General features: G+C 41.7%; 1 protein-coding gene across 7 annotated transcripts in view; it reads left to right on the plus strand.

Moving 5' to 3' along the window:
• TLN2 (talin 2) overlaps positions 1-20,336 on the plus strand; it is a 447,219-nt gene that overhangs the window by 180,305 nt on the left and 246,578 nt on the right. For all 7 annotated transcript variants that reach the window (XM_082444639.1, XM_082444638.1, XM_082444643.1 and 4 more), the window contains one exon: positions 2,617-2,692. The gene's annotated coding sequence lies outside the window, so the exon portion shown is untranslated. The remainder of the gene's footprint in view (positions 1-2,616; positions 2,693-20,336) is intronic.

Consider the following 20,336-nt stretch of genomic DNA (forward strand, 5'->3'; position numbering starts at 1 on the left):
TTATGGTATTATGAGGATTCGTGTATTATATGGAACTTCTGAACCTTTAAAAATAGGGCAAGGAGAAAAGTAAATTTGTTTGCTGGAGATAAATTGAACATAATGGGCCCATTATGGGAATACATTTCTATATTTTCAAGTCTAAGTAGAAAAAAAAAAGCTCTTCATATATAAATATAACCCAATAAAAATAAATCTGCAGAGTGGTTAAAACATGATAATGGAGACTATTTTTACCATAGAAGTGGCCCATCTGGACAAATATGTCCCCTTTGTTTTTATTCTTATTCAAATAGTCTTTTCATCAGTTCTCATATAAGTCAGGAACAAACCCCCCTGTCTCTTGAAGTCCTATTTTTGCCTTCGTTATACTAGTTTTGAGCTGCTTGCTTCAGTTCCTTCAGCTGTAGGTCATAAATAATACATGACATTGTATACGATAAATCTTCATTCATGTGATTACAAGATTTACTGTTGTGTTTTCAGATGGAATGGGATGATTGAGAAGGTGGGAAATAAAAAGCAACACCGTATTACATGGTGTGCCTTTGGTCACAAGTAACAAGCTCACTTGAGCTAGCTTAAGTAAAAACAAGAGATTTATAATAAGGATACAGGTGTGTCTTAGGAACTAAAGGCAAGGACGAAGTGGCCCTCAGGAATGAACAGGAACCAGAGAGGAGGAAGGGACCTCTCTAATCACAGCAAGCACACGTGTGACACAAATGTCACTAAAGGAGGAGAGAGAAGATGACAGAAGGAAAGTAGAAATCCATGCAGTGTATTACTTTACACTCCAGCATGAGATTAAAAAGCAGCTCCACTGTGTTCTTTGGAAAAATAATTCATGCTCATTATATGAAATTCAAACAGTATAAGAAAAGCAAAATTTTTTTTAAATTTGGATAGTCAGGGGCAACCATAACTATTTTAACAAACATCCTTCTAGACATGTATAAGGACATCCAGCAACAGACGTGCACACGCAGAAATGGTATCATACTTTGCATGGTCATTTACCTGTTTTATTCACAGGTAAAACAGGTCATTTACCTGTTTTATTCACTGATATGATATTCTCATATCAGTAAATATTAATAAAAACTTGTTTACTTGACCTCATCTATTTGTGGACCTTTAGGATATTTACTCCCCACTCCCTGCCCCCAATGATTATAAACATGCTATGTATATCCATTTTTCCACTTTCACAATAATCTACTTTGAGTAAATTCTTAGAGAAGGATTGCTGTATCACAGTGTGTGCCATTTTACATGCTGACATTGTTGCCAAAGCGGCTACATCACAAGCTAGGCCCATAACAACAGCTACTGTCAGTCTTGGGCATTTTTACCAACCTGACAGGTAAAAAATAAGAGCTAGGTTTTCTAAAGTTGTATTTTTCCATTGTTAGTATAGTTGAGTATCTTTTCATGTTTATTACTATTCTATTCTCGTGGGCAGTTCATTAATTTGCTTTGTCCATTTTGAGGTGGAGTATTAATTTGCTTACTCACTTTTAAGACATTTTCGCATAAGGATAGCAACCTTTCATATGTCTCTTGTATGAATATCCTACTTAGTTTCTTATTTTATCTTTTGACCAAAGTATCTAGATTTGTGTGTTCTTTGTTTTTATTTTTGATTTGTTTTTGCCTTTCGTGTATTTGAGATTTTAAAAATGTTGTCAGCCGAATGTCTCAGTCCTGGAGTTTCACATTTTGATGTCATGTTTAAAAAGGCCTTTCCTATTTCTGTATTATAAAACTATTCATCTGTATATTTTTCTAGTACTCATTTGATTCTATTTTGAGTTTATTCTCTTTAAGTAGAGAGAGAGTGTTAGATTTTTCCCTCCTCCTAAATAGCTGACCATCATCATTTATTAACCAGTCTCACATACCTACCCAGATTAGATTACATGTACTTGGTCTGTTTCATATGAATACTTGGTTCTATAGCTGCGTGTTTATTGTTTCATTGGTTCATATATATGTTGTTAGTCAGATCATTGTTTAGTTGTGGCTGGCCCATTTTGTTTGCTTCTGCAATTATGGTGCTTCTCTGCTTCAAATTGGGTTTGCATGAATAAGCTGCTAAATGCTTAGTTATCAGTGCCTCAGAAAACTGTGAACGAGATGGGAACAGTTGAAACAAGAAGGGACCACTTCACAGATGGGTTACAGCAACTAAGGAGGAAAGAAGTGAATAAGACAAGAGCTCATGAATGCTGATTTTTAAAAAGAATCAGAGTGCAGTACCAGTGATTTTTGTTTTAAATATAGGTGGGGGCAGGAAGGAGGATGTATATATATCATCTTTGTTTAAATTCAAAGCCTTTAAGCATTCCTATCACAGGGAAGAGAATAATGTGGTTTTGCTTCAACTGTAACATAATTTTGGTTTTCAAAATAAGTGTCTTGGGACCTCAATTCCCTGTTGGTGAAGAAAATTCCCAGCCCATGTGTTGCAGCGGAAATTCATTGTTTCCTGAGTTATTTCCTTTCACGCTTAGTGTGAGGGAAATGACCAAATGTATAGATTGAGATTTTTTTTTTTTTGAAAACTGATGTCTATAACATTACTTATTCTGATGATTTTTATTATTGTTTTAGGTATTGCTGCTGAAGTCTTCTCAGATGCTTCAGGACATCTTCAGGGAAATCGACTCTACATAAACTGAGAATTTAGGTGAGTCCTTTAAAAAAATATTTTATTATCCATTGGCCACCCTCTTGCATTGGTAAAGTTTTACAGAGCGTTAAAACATTGTCACTTCATACTGTCTTGTTTGGTCTTTTTACCACAGTTCTGTGAGACAGGAGTGTAGCTTCCTGGTGTTATTACTTCCACTGCTGTGTGATTTTTTTCCACCTGGTAGTTTGGTCGGGGGGGAGGGGAAGGCCTAGAAGAGGAGATGAGTAGCTGTTTTTTTAACTTACTGCGTGAATTCTCATTCATTCCATATGTTTGCCTCATAATTTTTGGGGTGGGGAGGGAAGTGCTAGATGAGGAATTAATGTAGAAGCTTCCAGTAATCTTTGTCCTAAAACTATTTGGTAGTTCCTGGAGCTCTCCAGGGATGATGCACAATTGCTAAAGCGTGAGATGAAGTAAACTTTGGTTACAGATTATTGGTTTTCCCCATCTGGTTGTCCTGGTTGTGGCTGCCTGCACCCAAGTAGTGTGTATGAAGTGCCCTGGGCAGAGACAAAAGGCGCTCTTCTGCAGGTCTTGGCTGTGCCTCAGTTAAAGTGTGACAGGTTAAAAAGAATTGGTTCATGCTCCTACCCTCCAAAACCGTATCATGGCGCACCAGACGTATCAGTTCTGTTCTTGACCAGCTGTGCAAGTGGGGACGGGTTAATCTCTGCTAGTCTCCAAGTCCTTATCTGTAAAATGTAAGAGGTTGGCCCAGCCATGTCATTCCCACACTTTTAGGTTTTGTGGAATAGAAATAAAAAATTTAGGACCAGTTTTTACTAGATTCTTTGGGCTGTACGTAAACAAAGTTGGTAATTGTTGAAGCTGGATAGTGCATGAGAGTTCTCTATTTATTTATATGGTAATCCCTCTATTTTGTGTTTAAGATTTTTCATAAAGATTTTTTTAAAAAAGGTTGGCCAAAAAGTTCATTCCGGTTTTTCCGTAACATCTTACAGAAAAACCGGAACGAACTTTTTGGCCAACCTAGTAACTACCATGTACTAACATCATTTCATGAAAGAAGAAATATTTTAATACTAAAAATGTAAGAATGTCGTGAATTTGTCTTTCAATTGTGTGTTTAGCGTTGTGAAAAACTCTTCATTTCCTTCCTCTTTCTTGTTGCTCTGGTGACCACTGACCGTTAGCCATGGACTAGCGCTGGCCTGGGGACTGGTGTTTGGGAAATATTGGGGTGCGTGACTGATAAGGGCTCCTCTGCCTCTAAAACTGTGTCATTCCTCTGAAGCAGGAAAGAAATATACTCTAGTTATACATCGGTTATTTCCAGAAAATACTGTGACAGCTGGCATGGTTGAACACAGAGAAGTCAGAGGTCAAACAGAAGACCAGGGATTGTTGTGCTGGAAAACCCAAATAAAAATGGCTCATCCATGTGAACGTTAAATTTAGCTGTGAGCCACCTTGCAGTCAGTGTAAAAATGAAACTTGACAGTGTGTTGAGTTCTGATAAAAACATACAGAATCCTCCCTTCATACCACTGTGGGCAGCCTCTGGCCAGGTGGTGTTTGACAGATTAGTGTCTGTCTGCCATGTGGGGATGCTGAGAGCTAGGTGTGAGAAGGGCTGAATGTCTAACTCTGGACACAATTGCAAATGCCAAGTGTGAGGAGTGCAAAGATGGGTAGGGGTCAAGTACATGGTCAAGAGTTATGAGCTGAGGGCAGTGGGATCAGATATGTACAGGATAGGAAAGAGTAAAGGAGCTGTCCTGCCCTGGAATCTTCTGGGTGTCTTGGCATGGACGTTGTCTTTTTTTTTTTTTTTTTTTTTAATTAATTTATTTATTTATTTATTTTTGGCTGGGTGGGTCTTCGTTGCTGCGTGTGGGCTTTCTCTAGTTGCGGTGAGCGTGGGCTACTCTTCGCTGCGGTGCGCGGGCTTCTCACTGGTGGCTTCTCTTGTTGCAGAGCACGGGCTCTAGGAGCGTGGGCTTCAGTAGTTGTGGCTCGCGGGCTCTAGAGCGCAGGCTCAGCAGTTGTGACACACGGGCTTAGTTGCTCCGCGGCATTTGGGATCTTCCCGGACCAGGGCTCGAACCTGTGTCCCCTGAATTGGCAGGCGGATTCTTAACCACTGTGCCACCAGGGAAGTCCATGGACGTTGTCTTTTGAGGATCTGCAGACAGCACTAGGTGGGCCAGTCTAGCTAAAGGGCCTAGGCACAGTGGACAGGAAACACGTCAGATGTATACCTTTCCTATAGATTTCAGATTTCAGATCCAAAAACAGCCTACCAAGTGTATTCTTATGCCATGGGTCTATAGAGAATGGATGAGTGTGCTTCCTGTTTACTTCTCCTTGGAGTGTGGGGATGTGTTGGAGGGGTAGGATGGGTAGAGGACAGAGGCAGTAATGGACTGAATTATTAGGACAGTGAAATAACGTGAGGAAGGAGGAGCAACAGTTCCACATAGTTTAAGATGCCTGCCTAACCCTGACTGCTTCAAAAGTTCTGTGAAGTTAACCATGGTCTTTGTTGATTGCAACATGGTGGTTCAGTCCTTTTGAACTCCTCCCTCAGTGATGTCTGGCTTTCCTGTGTTTTAACATTCCTATTTTCTGGGAAACTTAAATGAAATTTGACAGACTTACCTGTTGTTTTCCCTTCTGTCAACCCAACACTTTTTTTTTTTTTTAACACAATTTCATATGGTATTCCCAAAGTATAATTTTCTCTTTACTCATATTTCCATGTATTTTTTAAAAACATCTTTATTGGAGTATAATTGCTTTACAAAGTTGTGTTAGTTTCTGCTGTGTAACAAAGTGGATCAGCTATAGATATACATATATCCCCATATCCCTTCCCTCTTGCATCTCCCTCCCAACCTCCCTATCCCACATCTCTAGGTGGTCACAAAGCACTGAGCTGATCTCCCTGTGCTATGCAGCTGCTTCCCACTAGCTATCTATTTTACATCTGTAAGTGTATATATGTCAATGCCACTCTCTCACTTCGTCCCAGCTTACCCTTCCCCCTCCCTGTGTCCTCAAGTCCATTCTCTACATCTGCGTCTTTATTCCTGTCCTGCCCCAGGTTCTTCAGAACCATTTTTTCTTTTTAGAGTCCATATGTATATATGTTAGCATGTGGTATTTGTGTTTCTCTTTCTGATTTCACTCTGTATGACAGATTCGAGGTCCATCCACCTCACTACAAATAACTCAATTTCGTTTCTTTTTATGGCTGAGTAATATTCCATTGTATATATGTGCCACATCTTCTTTATCCATTCATCTGTCTATGGACACTTAGGTTGCTTCCATGTCCTGGCTATTGTAAATAGTGCTGCAATGAACATTGTGGTGCATGACTCTTTTTGAATTATGGTTTTCTCAGGGTACGTGTCCAGTAGTGGGATTGCTGGGTCATATGGTAGTTCTAGTTTTAGTTTTTTAAGGAAGCTCCATACTGTTCTCCATAGTGGCTGTATCAATTTACATTCCCACCAACAGTGCAAGAGGGTTCCCTTTTCTCCACACCATCTCCAGCATTTATTGTTTGTAGATTTTTTGATGATGGCCATTCTGACTGGTGTGAGGTGATACCTCATTGTAGTTTTGATTTGCATTTCTCTAATGATTAGTGGCGTTGTGCATCCTTTCATGTGTTTGTTGGCAATCTGTATATCTTCTTTGGAGAAATGTCTGTTTAGGTCTTCTGCCCACTTTTGGATTGCGTTGTTTGTTTTTTTGATATTGAGCTGCATGAGCTGCTTGCATATTTTGGAGATTAACCCTTTGTCATTTGCTTCATTTGCACATATCTTCTCCCATTCTGAGGGTTGTCTTTTCGTCTTGTTTATGGTTTCCTTTGCGGCCAGCACTTGGTTTACTGCCTGATTTGTATGCTTCAATTGGGTTGCTTCTACCCTAGGGATATTTATTTCACTGCCTTTTTGTTTGTTTTTGGAAAAGCTATATCAAACAACAATGGTGACAACAGAAACATTTATCTTAAATGTGTAGGAATATGAGAGATGATCTGAAATGTTGACATTTCTGGAAGTGCCTCAAGTCATGAATAAATGCTCGAGGAACTTTTATTTTGACATAAACTAGAGGAAGTAGAATTGCTTTAAGGGGTCTGGGCCAGTCCAAGTCTGAATAAAATTTAAAGAAATGAACAGTGTAATCAATCAGTCACGTTCTGAGCCTCTCAGAAGGCCAGGCCATACTGGATGAGATGTTGTAGGGATGAGCAATTAAGAATGTGAGACAGCCACGCTTCTCAGGAATAAACATGATGCTTTAAAGCATTGCAAGCATGTGAGGGAGATGAGAGAGATTGATGGAGAGTAGATGGAGGGGAGCATATGATAAACGATTTGTTTGGTGTTTAACTTAATGACACATGGTATATTCCAGATTTGATCATAGATGCAGTAATCTGAACTTATCTCCATTTTCCCTGCAGGCTGGTAAGAAAAATATTTTAAAACCGATTTTAAATGAAAAACATTATTTTTGGCCCTCTGGGAATTTTTAGTTCCCAGTGTTGTTTAGGGAGGGTATTGAATCTGTAAAATTCAAGGCAGGATCTACATAGCTATTTGTTACTCTGTATCTGTAACTTAAATGCTATACGATGTCAGAAAAGATAAGTTGTTCCTGTGCTTGCTTTTCTTCATTAAAAATGTAATCTGTTATGCACTTTTGTCTTCCTGCCGTCCTCCATTAGCCGGATTCCCTAGGTTCCTCTGCTTGTCGACTGTAGGCATTGCCACTTGCCACCCCCTGTGGGCTCCCTGAGTGGCTGGGAGTCCTAATTAGCGTCATCTCACTGGTCAGGATTTCCAGACACGTGCTGGGGTCCTTCCTCTGCGGTCTGTACTTGGTAAATGTTTCAGAACAACAACAATAACCATTTCCAGATTGTTTTTCGTAATTAAATTTAATCCATGGGTGTTGTAGAATGTGCTGTTTCTTAAGCTTTTTGGCTAATTATGCTCATCAGTTAATTTCTTTCAAAGTTAAAAAGCCCTCCTGGAGAACTCAAGATTTGAGCCTTTGCTGGCTAAGAATTGATTGGATTTCATGGACTCAGAGGCTCTGGAATACTTGTGCTTATAGAACATGTGTCTTGAAAAATGACTCTTTTTTGTAGCTGTGAAGCCCCATATTCTGAAGATCTAAAATGACCATCAAAGCCTTTCTATTCCGTTTACAACAAGCTGTCCAGAATTGGACAGTTTTCCAGAACCGTAAAATGACTTGTGCACGTGTAGAGTTTAAACATGACTTGACTAAGATTAAAATAAAGTAAACACACTGTGAGGCCGGCTGCAATCTTCTCCACATACCACTATCAGGCCCAGTAGAAGCTGAGAAAAATCCTACTGCTGTGATCTAAACAATGGCCTTATAGAGGATCTTTCATTAACCAAAAAAAAAAAAAAAAAAAAATTAAGTAATGCATGCAAATGGCTAAAAATAGAAAATGCTACAGAAAAGCTTCTAATGGAAAGGAACAAGTATCTTACACTCTCTCTTCCTTCCCTTACTAGCCTTACTTCTTAGAAGCAACCACTTTTTACCCCCTGTGGATCATTTCTGCTGCTTTTTTGGTGATTTCCACATGTATAAATATTATGCTTACAGCACCATTTCTCCCTTTATCAGTTTTAAAAGCAGTTTTTTGGTGTCTTGTGATCGCCATTAGCTCGCTCTGACCATCCCCATCTCCCTTCCTCCCTACGTCTGATTCATGCTTTTCATCCTCCCTCTGTAACCTCGGATGACACGTGCAGCCTCTTCTATTCTTATTCTGTCTCCTAGAGGCACTATTTCTTGTCTACCATCCTCCGCCACCCAACCTTTCCATTTGGGGCAGCTGTACCTTTGAATTTTATATGCTCGGAGTTGGTAATAATTATATTCTGTTCTTTAATCCCAGTAAGGGCGTCCATGGTTTACCTATAACTCAATTCCAAATGTTAAAACCAAGAAGCAGCCTTTACTCCGTTATAATTAGGGGGCTGCTGTTCCCATGGCAGCCCGATTATGTGGTGGGGTTATATTCCTTCCTCTCTAAGCCTGACGTCCTCATACCTAGACCCCTCCACGGAGCACGTGTGAGTGGGTTCTCCCTTTCACACAGCACCAGCTGTCTGGAATGCAGCCTCAAGTTTCTTTCCTAGACCCTGCCTTCCCATCCCTCCTGGGAACCCACTTTATTTTTGGAGATCTCACTCACACAGACCCCCACTCTCCAGCCAGAACAGATCTCTCTGTGTGCCGCCTGCCTCTGAGCTGGTGCTGATGTGGCCAGGAGAAGTTTGTTACCGCTGTTGGAAAAGTAGTTTCAGGCTCTGGTGTCTCTGAAGGGGCAGTAGCCTGGGCTTTGTCATTAGCCACTATCTAATGAGGACCTGAAGGGTTAGGCACCTCGGTACTAGAGGCCTGGTGTCTGTGGAAATCCTCACACCAGCCCCATAGAACAGATGTTCCCCTTGGCATTTCGTATACCATGAAGTTGAGACTGTGAATGAAAGACCTCCAAGGTCTCCACTGGGAAGTGCTTCTTAGGTCCTGGCACAGGCTGGGGGGCATGGTGCCAGCTGTAGTTTTATAGGTTAGAAAAGACTTGTCTCTGTGATGTCTTGCATGCTTTCTCCAACAAACCTCTGTCTTCCCTCCAGAAAATCCTGCTGCTCTAGGAAAATCAGCTCTGCTTTACTTTCCAGCCTCACCCTTGTGGGTGCATTGTGTGGCCAGGGGCTCCTTATACAGAATGACTGGAAATGGGAAGGCGCTTCCCTACTTAATGTTCTCTTTGTGAATTTGGAGTGAGAAAGAGGGCTTCATACTAAATCCTGCTGGAAAACTGGAAGTGTGCTTTGTCAACAGTGGTTGTTGATCTAAGGGTTTTCTTAGAGCCTCAAGTATATGTCTGTGAGTCAGGTGCGCTTGATTGTCTTAATATAAGGTATGTTTTGGTAGTTATTTTAGAAAGACTGGAGAGACAATCAAGTTGTACTTTGAACACACTTTATTTTCTCTCAGAATGCCGTGGTCTTCATAAATCTTCTGGTATAACTGTATTTAGTGAATGACTATTATGGTAATGACCAGATGGACGGCAGCTTGGGTCCCTCACACAGTGTTGGCATTCTCCCTTCTCTGGGCTGCTTGCTTTCCTCACTAAGCAGACCCCAGGTGAAGCCTTATCAGTGGAACCAGCAGTCTCTCTACTGTCAACCACGGAGCTGGTCGTCTGCTTTCTATGTCATAGCCCATTGAGGTGTCGGTGGCTGTGGATGGAGTTCCTCCCTGTTCCCTCTGTTAGGTCAAGGTGATGGCATTGACTTGGGCTACTCAGTGCAGGCTTATTCTCCAAACATCTTGACCTATTATATTTATGCCCCCAAATAAGTATTGAATGAAAGGGATGTCTTTAGAGCTGTCCCTCGTTTATTTATAGAGGAGATATCTGAGCTTGGTGAAATCGAGACTGAATGGATGGGGATCAAAATTTACCTCGTTGCAGTGGTGACCAAAGGTGAATTTCCACATTTAAATTAGATAGTGATACGCAGTCCAAGATTACACTACCACCGTCTTGCAGTGATTAACTCTGACTTGGCAATTTGTTATTTTTCTATCGATTGATTGATTGTCAGTGTCGGAAAGAGTGCTAAGCAGAGTTGTAATCTGTATGAGACAATTTTGGTTCCATTAGACAAAGATCACTGATCTTCACAGTTGTATAGTCAAATGATACTTGGGCAAAAGTGGTTTTGGGGGAAAAAAATCTGCTGGGACAATTTAAATCTTGGTCAAAGTTTTATTCCATGCCTAGAAACGTAGTTTCTAGAAGACTGGGATAGAACCCACCCCTTCATCAAGAGAAGGAAATAAGTGACATTTAAGAAGTCTTTTTTACTACCTGATCCTAAGCATTCCCCAAGTATGTTATATCATTCTTCCTTTTGTTTACCTCTGAGGAGTAAAGAATGACTCAATCTCCACTGCAGGAGAACTTTCGGCTCCAGGCATCTGGGTCACACAGGATTCTCGGTTCCTTTTCCTGTCCCTTTGGAGAGTTTAACGCAGGCCTGGGGGACAAGCTGTGTGGAGCGAGGCTCTCGTCCTCTCTGGTGGCCACTGTTCACAGAAACTTGGATTCAGAGGAAACGCTTTCAATACTCTGAACTAGGAAGGACAGAAATAAAAACTGGCCCTGGAGCATATAATGACATTGTCATGTTTGGGCTGCAAGTTTCTGGGAAGAACGAAATGAAGAGGCATCTGTGACAAATGTGCAGGAAAAGAGAGTCAGTTCAGAGGAAGGAGTAGCTGTCTCTCGTAGGGTAGAGTAGGCTTCCAAGAGAAAGGAGAATTTATTTCTGGGTTAATTGGTGTACATTTTGCTGTGCATAGTGGAAAAGACTATAAACTGCGGTAGGTTAAACAAGATAGAAATTTATTTTCTGTCACCTAGAATGAAAGTCTGAGGTGGGCCGGGCAGCTCACAGAACTTGGGCTCCTTCCAGGATGAGTAATATTTGACGCCTTACGTGGGGGCCAGCTTTGCACTCAGCATTCAAGGCAACAATCCTTCATAGGCTAACTTGCTCTAGAACATCCATTGGGAAGATGCCACCTTAGATGCCGGAATCCTAGTGCCCGGTCAGTCCAACACAGCTCACAGGCTTTTCTCCCAGTATTGGAAGAGCTTGCAGCTAAGTAGTTGGCTCTTGTGTTTAAGGGCGTGTTGTAAACAATAGAATTACTCTCAGCATCTAGATAGGACCCCAAGAGGCATTTAGAAACTGAACAAGCCCAGGGAACTGTAAATTCTTACATCCCTCTCCCGGTCATTCTGGGGCTTATGTGCTCACTGAGAGGAATGGGAATGGAATTGCCTGCCAGATTGATTTACTCATACCTTTTTATTAGGGAAACTTCCAAACCTATACAAAAGTGAAGACAACTGTATAGTGAACTATGTGCCCATCACTCTCGTTCAATGATGATTAATTCTTATCTGGTCTTATATGACGTATACCTTTCTGTCTCTCACCAATTACTTGGAAGCACGTCTTTGCTACTTTATTTTTTTCCTGTCAGTATTTCAGTATATGTCCCTAAAAGACAGGACTTAAAAACAAATCTACGAAACTGTATCACACCAAAAACATGAAAATTACCAATATTTCCTTAATATCATTAAATATCAAATTAATGTTTAAATTGCCTCAACTGTCTTTTTTTTTTTAATTTCTTTGAATCAGGATCCAAATAAGGTTTATACATTACGATTGATTGACATGTTTCTAATCCCCTTTTGATCTATAGGTTACCCTTCCATCTCCCCCCGCCCCTGCCCCACCCCTTGTGATTTATTTAAGAAACTGAGTTGTTTGTCCTTGACAGCAGAGATTCTCCAGTGGGCATGATCCTCTTCTGCCTTCATTTGGCACCATCTGGAGACAATTCTTGATGTCACAGCTGAGGGGCGCTACTAACATCTAGTGGGTAGAGGGCAAGGATGCCGCTAAATAACCTACAGTACACAGGACAGCCCCTCACAACAAAGGATTATCTGGCTCAAAATGTCATTAGTGCTGAGGTTGAGAAACTATGCCGTAAAATTTCCGCAGTCTGGAGTTTGATGATTGCTTCCCCATGTTGCCATTTAACATGTTCCTCTGTTCCCCGTGTTTTCTATAATTTGTTAAATCTCGAGTTTTGGTCAGCCTCATATATGGGCTTTTTTTTGTTTGGCAAGACTATATCATAGGTAGGCTGTGTATTTTCATTGAGATACATAGTAAATGGTGGTCTCTTTTTGGGATACTGTTGATCATTGATTAATGATCAAAAAGACTATTGCCTATGTCTTTTAATTCATTAGTGATTGCAAAATAGTGATATGCCAATTCTGTCTTCCCTCCTTTGTTTATATACGAGGATACTTTATAAAAAGAAATTTAGGGAATTCCCTGGTGGTCTAGTGGTTAAGACTTGGCACTTTCACTTCCGGGACCCGGGTTCAGTCCCTGGTCAGGGAACTAAGATCTCGTAAGCAGTGGGGCTTGGCCAAAAAAATAGGTAGGTAGGTAGATAGAAATTTTTTTTTTTAATTTATATATTATTTATTTTTTATTTTTATTTTTGGCTGTGTTGGGTCTTCGTTTCTGTGTGAGGGCTTTCTCTAGTTGTGGCAAGCGGGGGCCACTCTTCATCGCGATGCGCGGGCCTCTCACTACCGCGGCCTCTCTTGTTGCGGAGCACAGGCTCCAGACGCGCAGGCTCAGTAGTTGTGGCTCACGGGCCCAGTTGCTCCGCGGCATGTGGGATCCTCCCAGACCAGGGCTCGAACCCGTGTCCCCTGCATTGGCAGGCAGACTCTCAACCACTGCGCCACCAGGGAAGCCCCCATAGATAGAAATTTAATCACAACTATTTGTTTACTCTGACATTCACGTAGGAATGTCAGGATAAATGCTCGATACTTTGCCTTTATTTTCAAAACAATGAGTTCTCTAGCAGCAGCATCTAAAAGTGAACAGAGGGTTTTTTTTCTTGGCTTGTTTTTTTTCTTTTTTTAGGGTAAATGTAACTGATGTGTTTCAATTTAATATTCTTATTGATACTCAACTTGTCCCATATTTGACCAGTGGAAACTCATTACCAAGTCCTTTTGACATAACTTGTACTTTTGTATTTTTGTGTTCTTTCTGGTATGACAAAAATGTTACTGGTTTGTCTTATCCATTTTGTACTCCAGACTTGGATGCACTACTTCTCTAAGGAGCCCTGGTTCCTTGAGTGTTTAGAAGGTACAATGTAGAAACTAGGAATATTTATTACTACTGGATTTATTGTTATTCCTGGATCCATTCAGTGCTGAACTAGGGAACAGGTATGGATGAATGTGTGTATATGTGTGTGTGTGTTTGTGTACAGAGATAAAACTCATTAATTCTTACTAATACATCCAAGTGAAATTCAGGTATACAGGGTTTTTACTTAGCTTTATCAACTTTATATCTATATTCTTTCATACACCCAGATTTCCAGTTCACTAATAGTGCTGTGTTTTTTCATCTGCTTTACCTCATGCTACATACACAACAGAGTGTTTTAAAGACATTTAGAATAGCTCTTCTCTGTCATTGTGCCACCAACTGGATACATAGTTAGGTTCATTGGTTTCATTTTAGTTTTTGCTTTTAGGAAGTTCCTTTTTCAATTTCAATTTAGATAATTTTGCACAACACGGTCAAGGTTTCCAAGTGTCATCCATAACATGAGGTTATATATTCAGAGGTGTTTGCTTTTGCCTCAGTCCCCTTTCCATCCTATTTCCGTCCCTCAGCATATGTAGCAATTGAAAAAGATAGGGTTTCTCCTTGCACCCTTGAAAAAAAGATATATCATCAAATGGTTGCATGTTTTCATATTTATATCTCACCGCCTTCTGAGGTAAATGATAGTATGCAACGCACATTTCCTCCACCTTGTTTTTTTCGTTTGATCTATCCTGGCTCTTGTTCTGTGGTGGTCATAGTGATGAAATTCACCCCTGGGCACAGCTGCCCATCCTTCATTGTGTGGATGGGGTTGAACTTATTCACCCTGCCTTACTGGTGGACATTGGGGTATTTCTCATCTTTTACTATTACAAACAGCTGTGGAGAATACCTTTGGGTACTTTTTTTTTTTTTAACAGCAGCCCATATTTATTTATTTTTTTAAAGTTATTTATTTATTTATTTATTTTTGGCTGTGTTGGGTCTCAGTTTCTGTGCAAGGTCTTTCTCCAGTTGCGGCAAGTGGGGGCCACTCTTCATCGCGGTGCGCGGGCCTCTCACGATCACGGCCTCTCTCGTGGTGGAGCACAGGCTCCAGACGCGCAGGCTCAGTAGTTGTGGCTCACGGGCCCCATTGCTCCACGGCATGTGGGATCTTCCCAGACCAGGGCTCGAACCCGTGTCCCCTGCATTGGCAGGCGGATTCTCAACCACTTCACCACCAGGGAAGCCCTGGGTACTTTTTAAGTGACTTTTCTTTTTTAACCTCATGGAAGTTAAATGTGTATGATCTGACTCTTTTTATGAAGAGAGAGAAAGGTGGCTAAAAGCTATTGGGGGGACTTCCCTGGCGGTCCAGTGGTTAAGACTTCGCCTTCCAATGCAGGGGGTGCGGGTTTGATCCCTGGTTGAGGAGCTAAGATCCCACATGCCTCGTGGCCAAAAAACCAAAAACATAAAACAAAAGCAATATTGTAACAAATTCAATAAAGACTTTAAAAATGGTCCACATCAAACAAAATAAAAGCTATTGGGGGGGAATTCCCTGATGGTTCAGTGGTCAGGACTCGACACTTTCACCGCCCTGGCCCGGGTTCAATCCCCGATCCCACAAGCCATGCGGCATGGCCAAAAATTAAAAAAAAAAAAAAAAAAAAAGTTACTGGGATTGAACGGAGCTTTGGAGCAGGCAAGGAAGGAAAGGGAGTTATGTTGGGGAGGAATGGAGAAGACCGTTTCAGTGGAGTAGATGTTATGTCTTCAAATAAAAGAAAAGAAGGCTTAGGAAGGTCGGTTAAATCCAGGTTTCCATGACCTGCATTGTCAGGTCAAGAGCTATGGCTTCTACACCCCAGGTTAGGAGTTGGCAATCATTTATAGTAAAGGACTAGGCTGTAAATATTTTAGGCTACCATCTCTGGGAACTACTCAACTCTGCTGGTGGAGTGCAAAAAGCACCATAGACAATTCATAAATAAATGAGTGTTCCAATAAAACTAGATTTATGGACACTGAAATTTGAGTTTCACAATTTTCATGTGTCATGAAGTATAATTCATTTTTTGTTTTTTAATTTTGTTCAACCATTTAAAAATGTAAAAGCCATTCTTAGTTTGTGGGCCATAGATTGCAAACCTTTGCTCTGGGCATTTGGGAGCCATAGGAAGTTCTCAAACACAGTAGGACCTGCTCGAAAGGATTATTGACAGTGGACTTAAAGAGGGCTTTGTCAGAGGGAAGGAACTCAGGTCTGGGAGGCTGTTGATGGTCAAGTGTGGATGTAGTTGGAAGGTAGCTACGAGAGTAGAAGTGAATTTCTTCTCCTTTTTTCTTTGTAACCTGAGATTGGAGAATTACTGGGATGCGTGGATGCATTATATTATTTGGGAAGCATTATATTATTTGATATGAAATTATAGTTGCTTTTAAAATCTGTGCTCTATAATTTGTCACAGGTTATATACAAAGAGAGAGCCAAACCCATCATCCCGTATTATGTGGACTTGGGCAAAATTGCCTCATCCTTTGCCTCTTCTTCCTCTGCCCACCCTCATCCCCCATCAAGAAACCCAACACTGAGCCCAATTCAGCAGTGAACCTTTTGTAACAGCTGTCTTGTACATCTTGTTTCCTACGACATTGGTAGGCTGACCATTGAGAAAACAGTATTTTGTTTGTGGGAGGAAAATCAAAGATGATATAAATGAAAAATGCATTTTCATATAATGGAAATTATCAGAGCAACTTTTAAAATGTCACTGCAGATTAAAGCAGACGAGAAGGAGCTGAATATATTAGAAAGTAGGTCAAGTTATCTCATGTTTATGAATGAGGTGAATTACAGTGTAGGTTTAGGTTTATAGAATGGTGTGTGATGCTATGGTGTGTAAGAATTACCCTGGCCCAAGTGATATTATATCAAAATATAACGAAAATAAATTGAGTTTGTTTCTTTATCCCTCGTGGCTAAGTATTTTATACTTAATATTTTACGAATTTAATAAAGTAGTAGAAGTGATGAGCTTCTTGTCATTGCTCACATTTCCTGTATTAGACACAGAATCGACTTGAGGGAGTTAAAGCTGAAGTAGGTTTAATCCAGGAGGTGAGTGTTTCCAGAATCCTTGGAATGTTTGGAGGAATCAGCTGTAGGCTCAGCCTCCAGGATACACCCCACCCCACCTTCAGAATCATTATCTCCTGCCAGAATCTGGAAAGCTGCCCTGGCTGCTGCTGTGGGAAGGTCTTTAATGAGGAACACAGTGAGTACTGCGTGAGCAGTAAGTACTCAAATGAGCAGCGAGCTCCTGCCCTACGCCTCCTGTGAAAAGAAATGCCCTCTGGGGATGCCCACGCGCTCCGCCTCTTTTCCCCACGACTCAGTTCCAAAGGAAAGTCCCCCGTGAGCCTGTCTGATTGACAGAGTCTATGGGACATAGGGCACCATAGCGGCAAAAGAGCCTGGATATTATGTAATGTTCAGCTTTGCAGCCTTTCCATACTACAAAGTGAGCCAATCGCTGTATTTGCCACAGTTTCCAACTGCAAGAAATGGCTCTTCAGATGCATGTGCTGCCACAATTAGGTGTTCAAAGAACAGAATATCAGAATTTCCCTTCGTTGCGTACGTGCGGTATGTTTACATAGACTTGCATAGTGGTAATAGTAACCGGTGTCACTAGTGTTACACCAGTGTTTCTAGTTATTAGTATTAGTAGTAGTATAAGTAGTGTTGCTGATGACTGAGAGAGGCAATATTTGCCATTTCATAAAGATTTTTTTTTTTAGGTTGGAATTATTTTGAGTAATACTAGGAAAGGAACACCTGTGGTTCCACGGTGAAAAGCTCAGTGATGCTGGAGTCCAGGCCTAGAGGACAGTATTTCATTTTCCTTATGAAGGACGGTGGGTTAAGGTATTGTCCTGGTCATCCATTAGGTAAGCATTTGTTGCTCTAACCTGAATGCAGTAAGGTCAGTGATACAGGGTTTGTTCGCCATGGTTCTGCTGGCTACCTTCCTCACTTCCAGATTCTTCTGTGAGTGTTTTTAAGTGGACACTCTCTTTTTCCTTCTGGACAGGAACAGTCATTCATAAGTGAGTAACTAGAAATGGTACTTCAAAAAGAAGGTTACTGATTGTGAAGTTGGGCAGATTCGGGTCCAAGTCCTATTTCCACCACTTACTAGATTTACAAATGGGGGGGGGAGGGGGATTGACCTTTCTGCACCTATTTCTTCTGCTGTGTAGAATGGAGTGAATAGTACCCTCCTCGTAGTGTTTGAACAGATAGATACTGTTCAGCACAGGTCTGGCCCACAGCCAGCGTTCCGTGGTGGGCTATGGCGGCATCACTGTCACCAGCGGTGACTTGGAGGGTCCTCAACTCTCTCTCCTGGTGAACTGTCCCTCTGGTTAAGCTACTTGTATCTCTTCACAGCAGTAATTGTCTCACCTGTCCTGTGATCCTGGGTACCATGGATGTTGCTTCCTATTTGTGATTGTGGGCCTTCTCCTGCCTTTCAAGTGCCCTTGGATTCCTCTTAGACTGTCTTTCCTCTCTGGGAAGAGTCTCCGTGAATGCTTAATAGGCACCAGAGCCGTCCTGGGGTCACTGGAAGTCACAGTGGCTTTTTATATGTCATCCAGACATCAAGAGCTCCTTCCGAGGCTGGAAAGGCTGGCGGTGGCCTGCCTGCAGCCCCCCTCCTTCTTAACCCTCCTTCTTAATTAGATTACTGGTTCCATTTCAGTGATGGTTTTCAGCTAAACTGGCCTTAATTCGGTTGCCTTTGTTTTCTTTCTCTTGACTCCACTTCTCCTTTGACTCCCAGCAGTACCTAAATTCAAGTGGGGGATCCTAGTTGGGACCATATTAGCCTCTATTTTAGCAAAGCCTCCAGAATGGCCATATCTTAGTAGAGTTTTAGAGGAAATATAAGGAATAATAAATGAAAGATAGATCATTCCACACCACTGTGTGTCACGTGAGTTTCTGTAGATGTTCCTCATTTGGTTTTTGGTTGTCATTTGGTCTTTATTTCTTAGGGTTTATTTGACCCCTATGTGGAGCAGACTTGACTCCCCCGGCCCTTGCTTTTGTGTGTGGTGTGTGTGTGTGTGTGATGTGTATCTGTGTCTGTCTGTCCCTGGGCAGGCCCACTGCCCCACTATTTTTGACTTTACTATCAGCATAACACGGGCAGTGTGCCCCAGACATTAGATACAGCGGCATCGAGTTATAGTGTGGCATGTGATAGAGGGAACCACTTTGTACTTGACTATGAGCAAGTGTGTTTCCTTTCTTCCACTTTAATATCTAACCTTAAGGACCTTGACCTTGAGCTGCTCATTACTTTGTGCAGACCCTCTCTGACATTTTTAAGCTTTTGCCGAGGGTTTTGGTCCCATGCTTAATACTTTTGTATATCTGAAGATGTGAGTTTGTGTTAGTAAGTTGGTCTACCCTCCCCCTATCTAAGTGACTCATTCATTCATTCATTCAGTAAACATTCATTGACCATCTACAAAGTGCTAGGCATTCTGCTGGATGTTGGGAGCAGTACTGTCAGGGTGAAAATGGAAAATGTCATATAACTGGTGCAGAGGATTTAAGATAGAGATGACAGGTAGATCCTTAATGTCTTGTAAGAGGCTTAAACTTTTCCTAAAAACAGGGGGAATCCATTAAAGGGTTTAAGCTGAGTGGGATCTTTGGGACGTGGAGTCTGTGTTCAGGAGCAGTAAGAATAGAAGTGGGGAGCCCAGTTAGGGCGCTTTTGCAGTAATTTGGGCAGGAGATGATGGTATCCTAGAGTAGGAGAAGAGGACAGACTTGAGAGATACTTAGGAGCTGAACTGGTCAGTTGTCAGGTGACTGGATATGAGAGCACAGGAGAGGGTCCTGTCAAGGGTGTTTCTTTCATTTCTGACTTTGACAGTTGGATGGTTGTTGGTGCCACTGAGATCAGGAACTCAGGAAGGGGAGCAGGTTTGGGGGGGGTGGCAGGGGAGGGGTGATTTTTTGGGTAATAACATGAATTTGATATGCATCTGAAAGATCGTGGGGAAATGTGGTGTAGTCATGGATGAGGAGGGAGGCCTGGCCTCTCTCTGCAGATCTGGTGAATGCAAGTCCTGAGGGCAGTTGAGATCTACCAGGCAAGGGTGTGGAGGAGGAGGAGAAGGAGGGGAACAGGGACTAGGAGAGAACTCAAGGACCAAGAGGTTTAAGCAAGGAAGAGAGCCTCCAGAGGAGACGGAGAAGGAGGAGGTCAGAGATGGGGGAGTCCGCTAGGGTATCCACTGGTGTCCAGTGCTGTGCAGATCGGCAGACTGGAAAGGGAAGACCTATGTTATCAGCAGGGAAGAGACGTGAAGAACCTTGACCAGAACAGGTTCCAGTGAAGTGCTGGGCAGAAGCCAGATGAGGAAGAAGAAGATGAGGAATTAGAGGTCTGTCAGTGTAGAGAACCCTTGCAGGAACTGTGGCTGGCAGGGGAGGACAGAGGCAGTGCAGGAAGGAGCCTGGAGGGTTTGTGGGCTTGCAGTGGCGGGTTTGCTTTGCTTTAGAGGAGGAGAGAGAGTTAGTAGAGAGGAATGCTCCTTCTGTGCTTCCTTCCTTTTCAGCTTACTGCTTTGGTATTCACCCTTTAAAAAAAAATACTTTGTAATTTTTTAGAAACAGTCACAAACTTACAGAAACGTTTGAAAGTAAAGCGCAAAGAATGGTTCCCTGAACCATTTGATTGTAAGTTGCTGACCTAATGCAGGGTCACCCCCAATTACTTTTATTTGAGCAGGTATTTCCTAGAAAAGGACATCCTAACCACAGTACAATCATC

This window comes from Balaenoptera physalus (genome assembly GCF_965194825.1).
Source record: "Balaenoptera physalus genome assembly, chromosome: 2".
Taxonomy (NCBI): domain Eukaryota; kingdom Metazoa; phylum Chordata; class Mammalia; order Artiodactyla; family Balaenopteridae; genus Balaenoptera; species Balaenoptera physalus.